The sequence below is a fragment of the Adiantum capillus-veneris genome, chromosome 28 (assembly GCF_014529385.1).
Source record: "Adiantum capillus-veneris isolate H3 chromosome 28, ASM1452938v2, whole genome shotgun sequence".
NCBI lineage: Eukaryota > Viridiplantae > Streptophyta > Polypodiopsida > Polypodiales > Pteridaceae > Adiantum > Adiantum capillus-veneris.
This window is the reverse complement of record NC_140958.1, coordinates 30,100,730-30,115,470: the sequence shown is the minus strand read 5'-3', so window position 1 is coordinate 30,115,470 and position 14,741 is coordinate 30,100,730.

Sequence of the window (14,741 nt, the reverse complement as noted above, 5' to 3'; positions counted from 1 at the left end):
AGCTTTGCTTCTATTCATGTTCCAATAGAGCTAGCTTGGACAAGTGGTGGACCTTCAAACAAAATCCCTCATTGAAAACATATCATGGGGTTATCCAAATGGTGAGAAAACACCAGTCAAGATATAGCCTTTGAGGTTGGGCGTGGACCTAGCACCTAGAATGGACTAGTGGTGGACCTATTATAATTTCCCATGCCCATCTTATACAAGTGGTATAAATTGTTTTCCTAAGGCTACGCAAGTTGTGGACTACTATACTAAATTGTCTACTATTTATTAAGTGTATAGCTTGGACGAGTGGTAGACCTTCAAACCAAAACCTGAATGTGCTCCTTGTTTTAATAGAGCCCACTTTGGTTGGATGGTAGAGCTTTCTTTTGTCTCAGTCTCAATGGGTTGAAGCTTGGTCAAGTGGCGAAGCTTGCTTCTCTCCATGTTTCAAAGAAGCATAGATGGAGTACTCTTGGTTTTTTAAAAGAAAGAAATGTGTTGGGTTATATAATTAGTCCTCATTGCATGAGTGTGAATCCAAAAGTAAGCCATACATTTGATAAAAATTTATTACCTTTGCATCATGGATTATCTTCACACATCAAACCAAAAGGATGTGTCCATGTATGCATTGGGACTATTTGTCAACTTGAGTAACTGGTGCCTTGTGTATCAATGGGTTCAAGGACTCTAATATTGGTTCTACCTTGTATAAGATCTTAATTTGAGTTCTACATGTAAAAATGGTGAAATAATTTCTAGTGATTTTTGAGCAACCAATGTTATGTGTGTTTTCTTAGATTTGCAAACTGGGATGGATAAAGCCCCCACACTTAAGTCAGCAATTGTAGAATCCATTGGTTCTATTATTTCGAATATTCCCAATATGGATGATACTTCTATACCAAATCTTGGTGTTATGCAGCTTGAGAAAGCTTGCAATGACAAGAACAAAGGAGTTAGTGATGCAACAATGCAGCCTACTTTAAGAGAGAGTGAAAAGTTTGCTCACCAATCATTGCCAATTGTTGCTAGTTCATCTAGTTCAGATGTTGAGAAATCCATACTTACAATTGTATTGGATTTAAATGATATATTATTGAAACATTCCCCTCAACCATCCTCACATCATGATTTAGTGTAGTTAGATTCAAAAAGATATATTATACTGAGGCTAGGTTGCATCCAATTATTGAAGACTATACTGAAGAGGTTTAATGTGGCAATTTGGTCAACATATAATCAAAACAATGTGCTTCAAATCATTAGAGCACTAGAAAACTTAGTTGGAGATACATTTTATTAATCAAGAAGGTTGCTACATTTCCCAAAGCCAAAAATTATTTAGACCCAACAATCCAAATATTGAGGCAATGTTCAAACCTCCGGCCAAAATTTCCACGGGTTATGAATGTGATCCACAAAGAACAATGCTAATCAACGACTCTCCTTATAAGGGATGTGTTTCACCTGCAAACAATTGTATTTTTCCATTCGAGTTTGATGGTGAAAAAATGGTTGACAATGTGCTCTTGGGGGAGCTGCTTCCCTACTTGTACCAGCTTGATGAGAGAAGGGATGTCCGCAATTTCATTGCTTCTAATCGTTATGGACAACTTGAACTGACAAATGATAGTAAGAAATCAAAGATTATCAAAAGCATCAAAATGATGCTTGGTCGGCCAAGGTGTTCTTTACAAGAAGAATACCTCCTACAAAATATGAGAAAGGAGAAACTATCCTTGAAGACAAATTGGATCGAACAAGTGATAAAAGCCACCACAATGAAGTGAGAAGAGCCCAAATTCAAGAGATACTTGAAAAAGGAAGGTAAATCCATTGAAAGCATGAAGGCACCACAATTGATCTCTTTAGCTAGGAAATAGGGATGTACCACAAAAGGACCATCGAAGGCAACCACTGCAAGGGCTTATATAAATAAGGTGAAAGTTGAAAACAATCTTCTAAGTCTGGATAAAGAACACCCCTAAGGTATTATTAAATGTCTTAAACCTTGATACACATACTTGAATAATTATGTGCATGGTATTTGATATTTTTCTTTTTATTCCGTCTTGCAGGATCTCATAAAGGCTATTTCTAGATGGAGTCCGATCGATACAAATTTGGATATCTTTACTCAAAATAATGATGCAGCAACCTAGAATTTGTCTATCAGTCTCTTGATGTATATTTCCTCAATTTGTAATCATACAAATGAAAAAGAAGATTATGTTTTTCCCCAAAATTGTTGTGATGTTTTGTCTTGCTCTTCATGTAGCATAAAGTTTTTTAATGTTAGATTGTACTTGTTTAATTGGAAAAAAAAGTTCAACATCTTAGTATTTTGGCTTTATTATTCTAAAGGAAACCATTTTGCAAGGTCCATTGATTTTCCAATAATTCACTTTATCTTATATCATGAAAAGTTTGTTTTTAAAGTTTAGTAGCACTGGTCAAGCTAGGATCGTATGGAGAGAGTGATGAGAAGTAAGAGTCACCATTTTTATAGGTTAGGATCTATTAAGGCATAGGAATAACCAAGGTCCACCACTTGTCCAACTAAGCATGGAAAACTGAGAAAAGGTCCACCTCTTGTCCAAGCTATAAGGTTATCCACTTGCACTAAAGTCCAACACGTATGCTATTGATATAATAAAGAGTGATTTGTTCTCTCACTTACCCTACTTATGATCTCTTGTAGCATAATAGGCTCAATGATTTAAATCACATTGAATCTACTAGCTATCAACCATAAGGTGACATTAAACCTCTTCAATAGAGTCTTCAAGTTCTAGATGTAACATGGCCTGAGTATAATATATCTTTTTGAATCTATCTACATTGAATCAAGATGTGAGGATGGTTGAGGGATTTTTCTTATTGATAGACCACTTAAATCCAATACAATTGCAAGTATGCATTTTTCAAATTTGCACTAACTGAAGTATGTGAGCAGACTTTGGAACGTAGCAAGGTCCACCATCTATCCAAGCAAGGATTCATTGGAACACAACAAGATTCACCAACTATTGCAACTAGTTCAAAAAAACCACTCTTTATGGTCCATTGGTTTTTCAATAATTCTTTCTATCTTGTATCGCGTAGAGTTTGTTTTCAATGTCTAGCCCTTGTCAAGTTAGGATCTTATGGAGAGAGTGATGAGAAGTAAGAGCCACCACTTGTGTAGCGTAGGCTCCATTAAATCATAGGGAAAAGCAAGTTCCACCACTTGTCCAAGCTAAACATGGAAAACTGAGAAAAGATCCACCATTTTGTGCAAGCTAAGTATGGAGCTTTGAGAAAAGGTCGACCACTTGTCCAAGCTATAAGGTTAGCCACATGATTTAAAGTTTAGCACGCATGCTATGTGATAGAATAAAGTGTTTTTTGTCCTCTCACTTGTCCAACTTATGATCTATTGTACCACGGGGGGTTTAATTTCAAGGTTTATCACTTATCTAAACTAGGTTCCATTGACAAATGAAGAGAAGAAAAGTCCACCATTTATCTCTATCCATGGAAATTGAGAGGATGTACACATTTCTTAGTAGAATATTGATTTACAATTTACACACTTTCATCATTCTTTTGACAAGTAGTACTTACTAGTTGACTTAAGTCTAGTTGGCACTTATGATATTCAGACAAAGAGAGAGTGTAGCATAAAGAAGGTTAGGTTTTTTATTTATATTTGTTTATAGCAATGTATATGTTGTATATAGACCTTGGAATCTAATAATACCATAGGGTAGACAATAGAAACTCACTTTTATTGTTTCATCTACAATAAACTTTCTTGTTTACAATTTCAAAGTCAATCTTATTACAGGAAACTAAATTGCCTTTCTGTAAGAATGATTTGAAGAAAACTTTTGAATTACGGAGACAACATCATCCAAGACCTTGTCCAATGCATCAGCCACCTCCTTTTCACCTACCACTTACTATCAACAAGGACATGAGAAGAGTACTTATCTTGGATCTTGAGGGATTGCTTCTCAAGACAATTGAAACAAAACATGGAGATTCTATGCCAGCTTGGCCTCAACACATGCGACTTGTGGAGGAAAAAGATGAAGTTCTTCATGGAGTTCGACCAGACACAGAGATGTTTTTGGATTTTTGTGGTGAATACATTGAGTTATGGATATGGAGTTGTTATAACCTAAAAAGAGTGCAACACATTACACAAAGATGTTTCCCAGAGCATTATACAAAGTTCAAGTGTTTATGAGCAATAAGCATAGCCAAAACCCAAACACCATGTTAGGATTTAAAAGGGTTTATCACAAAAATTTGAGTGATATTTAATAGATGTTTGAGGATTTGGATGCAAAGAACACCTTAATTTTTTATGACACTCCATATAGGGTGATGTGAAATATTCCAAAGACATATCTTATATTTCCAAAGATGTGGAGGCAAACATCTGAGCAACTTCAAATATTATTACAAGAAACAATGATTCCATGGTTGCTAGGATGGCTGTATGCAAGAGACAAGAGAGACTTTACCTTAAAGACAATTAATAAATCAGTATAGTGATCCTGAGACAAATTATGTCCTCAGTGTGTACTTGGCAAGGTGACAACATTGAAAAATGTTTAGCGATGATCTCCTTTGTGGTCATAAGATGATCTCCTCTATGTCCTTCTTAGTGTAATGGCTATCTTTCAATAATTGTATGATTATATATTATAAAACATTATTTAGAAAAATAATGTTAGAAACATTATTTTAGAGGAGATCATAAGATGATCTCCTCTATGTCCTTCTTAGTGTAATGGCTATCTTTCAATACTTGTATGATTATATATTATAAAACATTATTTTAGAAAAAGTTGCTTTAGTTTGATGAACATTTTGGAGTGCACCCTACTCTAAAGGGACTTCAATGTACTACTAGAGTGCATCCTATTGTACATAAGAAGAATCTAATGTATTGTCAAAGTGCATTTTTAGATCAAAGTTGTGTGAATGGAGTGCACTCTACTTTAAGGGTACTTAAATGTATTAAAAGTTTATCCAGGTGTAAGGATACTCCAATGTATTGTTAGAGTTCACCTTGTTTTTTGGGTTCTTAATTTTATTGATTTGGGGTCTATGTATCATCATGTAGTAACAAAGATAATTCTTTTTTTTGAAGTAGTTCTATGTTAGCCCATCTCAAGGTTGAACCTACTTGTAACTAGGATAAAGTTATGCTTGACGTCAAATTAAAACTTGCAAGTGTGGAATGTAGAGCTCATGGAATTTGCATACGTGAGATAGATCTTCTTCTTGGGCACAAATGTTTACCTCAGTATTTTATCATTGCATCCTTCATGTAAAAGAAGGCAAGGGAGTGTAGCTTTGACAAGTGGTGATCTTTGTATTCCTCCAAAAGTCAAGGAAGCCTATATTGGACAGATGCACCATAAAACCAACCCTCCTATGATGCAAGAGAGAATATGTTACATTTTCTATGTATAGCTCATGCCTCACATGAAGAAGTCCTAAATTAGACGGGATGTTACTTCAGTGTCATACACAAGTGGATTGTACTGCTCAATGGTTCCTAGCTTGGACAAGTGGTGGACCTTGAACAAAAATTTTAGGTACTCACTTTGACATCAGCTTGGAAAACTTGTGGGTCTTCAAACCAAGCTCTTTGTGCTAAGATAAGCTATAGATAAGATAATAGAGCATAGAAAAAGATAAGGGATCCAATGTACTAGTCTTCTAATGGTGTAATTGGCTACAAACATGGGATGGGGTAAAAAATCTACAATGTATAGAATGTAGCTTGGACAAGTGGTGGACCTTGAAACAAGAAACCCGATGTACAACATGGTTCTCCATATTTGAATGGAGCCTAATTTGGACACTAGTAAAGCTTTCTTCTCTACCAGATTCAGGGGAGCCTAGCTTGGCCAAGCAATGGATCTTGCTTCTCTCCATGCTTCAAAGAAGCATAGATGGGAGTGATGGTGGATCTTTTCTTCTATCCATGTTCCAATGGAGCTACCTTGGAAAACTGCTAGAGCATCAAACGAAAACCCCCATGGACAACATATCATGCATTATCAAGGCGGTGAAAAAAAAACCATTAAAGATATAAGCTAAGAGGTTGGACAAGTGGTGGACCTTGCACCTAGATACTAGGATAGACAAGTAGTGAACTTTCTAATATTTTTTCATTCCCATCTTAGATTAGATATTTACCTTGTATCTTGAAGGTTGGGCACATCGTGGACTTCTAAACTAAATCATCTACTATCTATGAAGGTGTAGTTTGAACAAGTGGTGGACCTTAAAACCAAAAATCAAATGTACAACATAGCACGGGTTATCCATGTCTTAATGAGGCTATTTTGGAAATATGTTAAATCTTGCTTCTATACTAGTCTTATTGATCATAGCTTGGCCAAGTACTAAAGCTTGTCTCTCTCCATGTTTCAAAGAACCATAGATGGGCTAGACAATGGAGGTTAGCTTATATCAGTGTTCCAAAAAAGCTAGCTCGGACATGTGGTGGCCCTTCAAACAAAACCTATCATGGATAGCATATCTTGGATTATCATGGTGGTGAAAGAAAACTCATTCAAGGTGTAGTCTTATAGGTTAGACAAGTGGTGGACCTTGCTAGATACTAGGATGGACAAGTGGTGAACCTTCTATTGTTTTCCCAAGCCCATATTATACAAGAAATATACCTTTCATTTTTAAGGCTAGGCAGGTTGTGAATTGCTAGACTAAACCATCCATTATCTATGAAGTGTAGCTTGGACAAGCGGTGGACCTTGAAAGAAGGAAACCCAATGTACAACATAGCATAGGTTTCCATGTTTTAGTAGATCCTAGTTTGGACATATGATAAATCTTGTGTCCATCCCAATTTGAATGGATCCTAGCTTGGACAAGTGGTAGAGCTTGCTTCTCTCAATGTCTTAAAGAATCATAAATGGAATAGGAGGTAGAGCTTTGTTTCTATCCTTGCTCCAATGAAGCTAGTTTGGAAAATGGTGGACCTTGCAAGAGAAATCCCTCATGGACAATATATCATGGGTTAGTTATCCAAGTGGTGAAAAAAAACTATTCAAGGTACATGCTTATAGGTTTGAAAACTGGTGGTGAACTTGCACATAGATACAAGGATGGACAAGTGGTGGACTTTGCAAGATATAGCCTTACAAGCTGGACAAATGGTGCACCTTACACATAGATGCAAGGATGGAGAAGTTGTGGACCTTCTATTCTTTTTCCATGCCCATCTTAGACCAAAGCTAAACCCTACTTCTCTAAGATTAAGCAAGTTGTGGACTATTAGACTAAATTATTTATTGTCTATAAGGTGTATCTTGGACAAGAGATGGACCTCAAAAAAAGAAACTCAATGTACACCATAGCATGGGTTTTTCATGTTTTAGTGGATCCTAGTTTGAGCGTATTGTAAAATTTGATTCTCTTCCAATTTCAATGGAGCCTAGTTTGAGCGTATGGTAAAAATTGATTCTCTTCCAATTTCAATGGAGCCTAGTTTGAGCGTATGGTAAAAATTGATTCTCTTCCAATTTCAATGGAGCCTAGTTTGAGCGTATGGTAAAAATTGATTCTCTTCCAATTTCAATGGAGCCTAACTTGACCAAGTGGCTGACTTGCTTCTCTCCATGCTTCAAAGAATCTTATATGGGATAGACGGTGGGGCTTTGCTTCTATCCATGTTCCAATGGAGCTAGCTTGGACCAGTGGTGGACCTTCAAAAAAAATCCTGCATGGACAATATATCATGGGTTATCTAGGTGGTGAAAAAGAAAAACCATTCTAGATATAGCCTTGAAGGTTGGACCTTGCACCTACATACTAGGACAGATAAGTGGTGGACCTTATATTATTATCCATGGACATCTTAAACAAGTGGTACACCTTGCATCTCTAAGACTAGGCATGGGTGGACTATTAGAATAAACCATCTACTATCTACGAACTGTTGCTTGAACATATGGTGGACCTTAAAACAAGAAACCCAATGTACAACAAGGCATGGGTCTTCATGTTTTAATGGAGCTTGGTTTGGACATATGGTAAATCTTGCTTCTGCCCCAGTTTCAGTGGAGCCAAGCTTGGCCATGTGGTGGATCTATGCTCAATCAAGCTCCATCATATGCTACATGTTCTCTATATGACACTTGTCTCAAGTGAAGAAGTTCTAGACTAGAGGTGGACATTGCTTCAATTTCATGCACAAGGCAGTTTTGGGTCGTATCTTGGACAAGTGGTGGACCTTGAACAAAAAATTTAGGTACTCACTTTGACCTTGGCATGGACAAGAATGGAAGTTCTCCGTGTTAAGCTAGATTGTAGGTAGGACAAATAGAGCATAGACAATGACAAGGGATGCATTGTCCTAGTCTTCTAATGGTCCAATTGGCTAAAAACATGGAGTTTCATGTCCAATGTTGCTCTCACTCTGTACTATATGTGCATAAAGTGGAATGATATCTTAGCTGAATTGATGTTTTAAACAAGATCTCATTACTACAAACATGATATATTAAAAGTTGTCCAACCTAGGAATTGATATTTTTGCACCTTATCTATATATGGTCTTACTACCCTTCCTGGATGAAATCCTCACTCAGGTTGTAGGTCATGAATGCTACTCAATCATGGATGGATTCTTTGGATTCTTTCAGATCTTGATAGCGATTGAACATAGATTGAAGACAACCTTCATTAGTCCTTGGGGTTGTTTTGCGTACAAAAGAATGCCTTTTGGGCTGGTTAATGCATATGCTACCTTCCAAGGGTGGATGAATAGAGTGTTTGGTCCCTACTTGGGTAAGTTCATTCGAGTTTTCATGGATGACATTGGATGTTATAGCTCCAAGGTCACACATTTTGGAGAATCTGAGGTTGAGTTTTGGAAGGCTTCAACAAGAGGGTGGGCAACTTGACCCAAAGAAGTGTAAGTTTGCTCATGCCAAAGTCCATTTTCTAGGACATGTGGTTTTCCAAAATGTAATAGAAGCCAATCCATAGAAAATCAACGCTTTTTTGCTTATGGATCAGTCGAGCAACACAAAGGACTTGGCATCCTTTCTACATAAGCTCAGGTACTTGTCACATTTTTTCTGGATGCTATGTCATTATATGTAGCCTCTCCAAAAAATTGACTCAAAGAGTTCAAAGGTTTGAGTGGAATGAAGACGTGCAATAGACTTTTGATGATATCAAGGAGGTATTGTGTGCTTTACCAACAATGACTCCTCCTGACTTGCAATCAATTTTCTATGTATCTATTAGTGTGGGGTGAGTAGCTTTTGGGTCGGTGCTCTTACAAAAGCTGGGAAGAAACTTCAAGCCAATCCATTTTGAGAGCAAGATGAAGAATGTAAGCGAGTTCTCCTACACAGAAGTGGAATATTGGGTCTTCGCCTTGGTTCTTGCTTGTCGCAAGTTCAAAACATATCAGTTGTCCCAAAAGTTCTATGTGCTCACAACATCAAACCTTTTACCAGATGCAGTCACCAGCATTCGAAGCCTAGAAAGCGCATCTTAAAGTGTTCTTTGGAGCTTCAAGAGTATCAGTTTGAGTTTAAAATGGATCATTCCGTTAAATCTCACTTGGAAGACATAGTGGTACACAAGGGAGGGGAGCTCCCATCTTACCCAAGAATTGACAAAGATGATCACGAAGAGGAAGCGGATATCACAAATGCATATACAATGATGTTTGATGGTGCATACAAAGTTCTTCAGAAGGCAAGTGGTGGGTTAATCATTGAAAACCAAAAAGGCTATGTAGTATTTTCTAGAGCTTATGGTCTTGATGAAGTTGAAAGTAACAATGAGGCTGAGTATCCCACGCTTTTCCTTGGGTTGAAGCAGTGTGTTGAGTTTGGATCGAAGGAGGGTCATTGCAAAAGGGGATGTGTTGCTAGTCATGAATTAGTTGCTTGGTTTGTTGAATGTTAAGAAAGAAAATTTGAAGAAGACTTAGTTCTATGGAATCAAGAATATTTTTCATGAGTTATAGAATGACAATAGAAGTAAGTACACAGTACGCAAGCACATAACACCTCTTGCTTCATTCATGTGTGATCCAGACACAGAGTTACAACAGTAGATGCCATGAATATCCTAGAGATTGGCTGAGTTACATCAAAAGACAGGTATGCCCCTCCATATACAACCGCTGCTCCAGTGTAGATCGGGAACGCTGCACACACTCCTGTCCCATGATATCCTTTGAAGAACTGCCGCTACGTATGCCGCATACCGCATGACTCCTGATTCGCAGTGTCCAAACCTCTGTAGGACCGCAGAACCGCATGCGCGGATAATGCCGTAACACCTGGCACGCACGGTGGATTGCGCAAACCCACAATAAACCCTTCCGGTTAGAAGGTTCCGATTGTTGATCTGCACCCTTCTCTGGTGAAGAGGAAATATCAATGTAGCTAAAGCCTCTAAAATCTGCAGTGTGTGCCTGATAGACCTCATCCAAAAGATGTGGATCTATCTTAATATGTTCTGGCGAGGGAGCCCAAGTAATAAACTGCGTTGGCAAAGAAATCAGTTGAGGCACCTATGGCAAAGGAGCAAGAGGTGTATGTAAAGGATAATAGTGAGAAAGTTATCTATTCAGAGCAGACCAAAATGGAGGGCAAGGTGGTAGACTAAGAGAAAAAGAATGAGCCAAGGTCTCCACCCAAAAACAGACCCTGCGCCGCTCCTTACGAAATCGATGAATCATTTTATGCAAACGAGATACATGAGCCTGGGCTTCAACACAATCCTCTGTAGCTTGTGCCCAATCAGAAACATCAAAACCCTTGGGAACAACACTCTTACCTCTGTCTGTGTTGGATGACTCGGGTTGTTGCACCACAACCTGCTGAGTGGGTGGTTGTGCTCTCACCTCAGCAGCGAAGCCTGTGCTCCAGCTTTGCAGTTGATTATCCAAAAAAACATGGAGATCCTCTTGCATCTCCACTGCCAACGCATCAAAATCATTCATATTAATCACTACATCACCAGGGTGCGAGGCTAAGTATGAGGCCAGGCTATGCTGCATTCTGAACTGAAGAAGTTCTTATTTAATAGAGGCCACAAACTCCGAATTAGCCCCTCGTAACATCTGTATTTCTTCCCCTTGCTGGCGAGTTGTTGCAGTCAACTCCTCATTTTGAGTGGACAACTCGGGAATGTGAGTCTGCCAGGCCGCTACCTGCACTTCCAACTCATTTACTCTTCCCTCTGTGGCGGGGGCTGACCAGGCTGCACGAATAGACTCTGCAAGTCTGTTCAAAAAAGTGCCACCTGCCTGTAATTGGTCAGCGGGGGTCACTGCCGTAGCCTCCCAGGGTAGCGCGGCGGGAACAATATCTCCCATCGAGGCAGCCGCATTGGTAGTGCCAGAAGGTTTCGGTTGAGCACGAACATCCGCAACTGTAGAGCCCGTCCTCATCGGAGTAGCACTGCCCACTCTCTCCTGCATTCGGCAGCGCCAGTGAGCCACCGCAGAATCCTCCGAAACAAGAGATGCAGCTGCCCGAGGTGGTGTAGAAAATTGTTGTTCCTCCCTGCCGCGCTTGTGGTTTGCTGATCCTGCACCTGCAGTAGCCATCTCATGGGTTCCAGAGGATACCACTGCTGTCGATGGACCCGGCAAATCCCCAGTGCCAACATGCTGCTACTGTGTTTCCTTCTCAGCAGGCACTGCAAACTTGGCGTTTGCGACAGAGGAGCAATAGTTCCTTGGACCACCAATCGATCATCTTTAAAGTGGTAGAGAGGACGCAGGGCAAGAGGAAAAACTTCTCTTAAAGGAAAAATCAATGTGAGCAGTTGGCCAACTTTTGTATTGGTTGTGGTATTTCTCCCCAACTGTGCCATCACTCTTTGGCACTCCACCAGCAGTCGTTCTCTGACAACCGCTTCCCAAGCTACTGACACAAAATTGGCCGAATACAAAACATTTCTTGCTCGGGTCGAAATCGTATAGGTTTTGGCTTGTAGCCAAATCTCCTCGAGAAACCATGGATACGCATCCCTGGTTGCTACATCTGACAACCCTGAAAGCTTATACTCCCCTTTTACTTTCAAGACAAACTCATGCTCGACATCTGCAGCAGCGATCACATGAGAGGTGCGCACCACGCCATCGTTGGGCAAAGAGCAACACCTGGAGATCCTTTCTGCTGTCAACTGAATCTGTTGATTATTCAGCACCACAATATAGCCAGCAGCCAGTTGCTCAATCAAACGTGATGCCTACGGGTGAACTGGTATCCCTTGCCAACCAAGTTGGCGAACACACGTAGCCGCAAGTCTTGCAGCCATGCGTCCACTCGTCGAAGCGCTAGCTGTTGTACAAGAGTGAAAGGAATACATTGCAGGAGGAAAGCTGTCATGGCGGCAATGATATGAAGGAGTAGAGAGTATAGAACTAAGAGCGCGCGACACACGAAATAGGAGAAACACAATAAGAAGCGTCTGCATGTAGTAACCCTTTCACAATGAGTTCCCAAAATAGGGCGATCCATGGTGTCGCAGCCATCATAGTTCCTTTCCCTCTTTCCAAGATTGCATGAAAAAGAATCCCCAATCATGATTAGGGTGGCTTCCGGCTCTTGTACCACAGCAAAGGGACACTAAATCGGGGTAGGTGAAACATAATGGCACAGTCTGAAACCATTGACCAGTACAGAAATAACCTCCCCCTGTAAATCTACCAAATAAAAAGAGATGGGCCCGCATGCTTGAAAAATCTAGAATGGTCCTGACCACCGTAATTTAAGCTTCCTCGGCATCTTCCCGAGGCGGGAATTAAAGACAAGGACAAGCTGTCCCTGAACAAATTGCCGTGCTTTCGGGCGATCCAGCCATTGTTTCCACCTAGACTGCAGATCCTGCAACACCGCAAAGCTATTCATCTGCTCTTCGTCCAGTTCCTACAAAACATCCAATCGATAAATCACAAAATCATCAGGAAGAAGCCGATCCGCAATCAGCATCCGCAGACTCGGGATCACATGCTCCACCGGGGTGATTGCCTTCATGCCAAGTGCCAACTTAAAAGGAGTCAATCCCGTTGCCACTTTATAAGCCGTCCGATAGGCCCATAAGGCGGAAGGAAGTTTCACATCCCAATCCGTTCGATGCATATTCACTAACTTTGTTAAAATATGAATCAATTGCTTATTAGTTGATTCTGCTTGCCCATTCGCCTGAGGATAATATGGAGAAGATTTCTTGTGCACTATAAAATAAAACCGTAGCATTCTCTCCATCACCTTATTAAAAAAATGACTTCCCCTGTCACTAACGAGCTCAATAGGGCAGCCATATCTAGAAAAGATATCCTTATATAAGCATCCCGCCACAGAAACTGCAGTGTTATCTCTCAAAGGCCATGCCTCCACCCATTTGGTAGCATAATCCGTGGCTGTCAAAATATATTTATTACCTGTGTGAGCTGCCACTGGTTTAAAAGGACCAACAAAATCCAAACCCCACTTTTGAAAAGGCTCCAAGGGCAGAACGGACTGAAAAGGCATTCCGGACCATTTGGTAGGTTGCCCCAACCGCTGACACACATCACACTGTTGCACATAATTTCTCGCATCCTGAAACAATGTGGGCCACCATAATCCAGATTGGAGAACCTTTTGAGCTGTGATTAATGCTGCAAAGTGACCTCCCGCAATACCAGTATGGACTTCCTCTAATACTGCTTCCTGCTGCTGTGGTAGCACAAATCTGCCACCGTACAATAATAGAGCTTTCCCATAATGATCTCAAAATTCCTGCTTCTAATAGCCATACGTTTTCTCTACTGGCTGGACAAGAAGGAAGGCATTTTGCTGCTATCGAGAAAATGAAACATTTCCTCATACCATGTCCATGGGATGCTAGGAATGACCCTTGCCTATTGCAGAACTGTGATATCCTCTGCATCTACTCGTGTTAGAAACATATACGCATCTGGAAATTCATCAGCTACACCCGTCGGCAGCTCTCTGGAATCTATCCTGGATAGGTAGTCCGCCACCGCATGTTGAGCCCCTGGCCGATGTATGACCTCAAAGTCAAAATTCCTGCAGCAAAAGAACCCATCTGGCCAATCTTCCCGTCAAATTCTGTTGCCTTACTAGGTATAGAAGAGCCGAATGGTCCACATGGAAGAAAAATTATCGGCCCAACAGATAGTGCCAGAATTTCTTCACTGAATAAATCATCCCTAAACATTCCCTTTCGGTTACTGAATAATTTCTTTCTGCGGATGATAATCGTCTACTGGCATAATAGACAGGTCGGAACCATCCTTGACTTTGTTCTTGCATCAGGACACTGCCAATAGCTCGATCCGAAGCATCCACGAACACATGAAAATCCTGACCCCAATTCGGTGCAAGCATAATCAGAGCTTTGGATAGCTGAAGTTTTAATCTCTGAAAAGCCAAGTCACATTCCTGTGTCCATTCAAAATCTATAGCATGAGCTTCCTGAGTAATCGGGATTGCCAAATGTGCAACAAACCGCAAATGCCTCCCATGCCAATGGACTTGACCCAAGAAAATCTGGCACTGTTTCTGGTTCTGCGGTGGAGGTGCTTCCATGATTGCGGCAATTTTTTCCGGATCCACGGAAACACCATCTTCATAAATTATATGTCCCAATAGCCTGCCACTGCGAACGGAAAATGCACACTTTAAAGGATTCAAACTGAATGTTACCTCTTTGCATTTCGTAAAGCATAA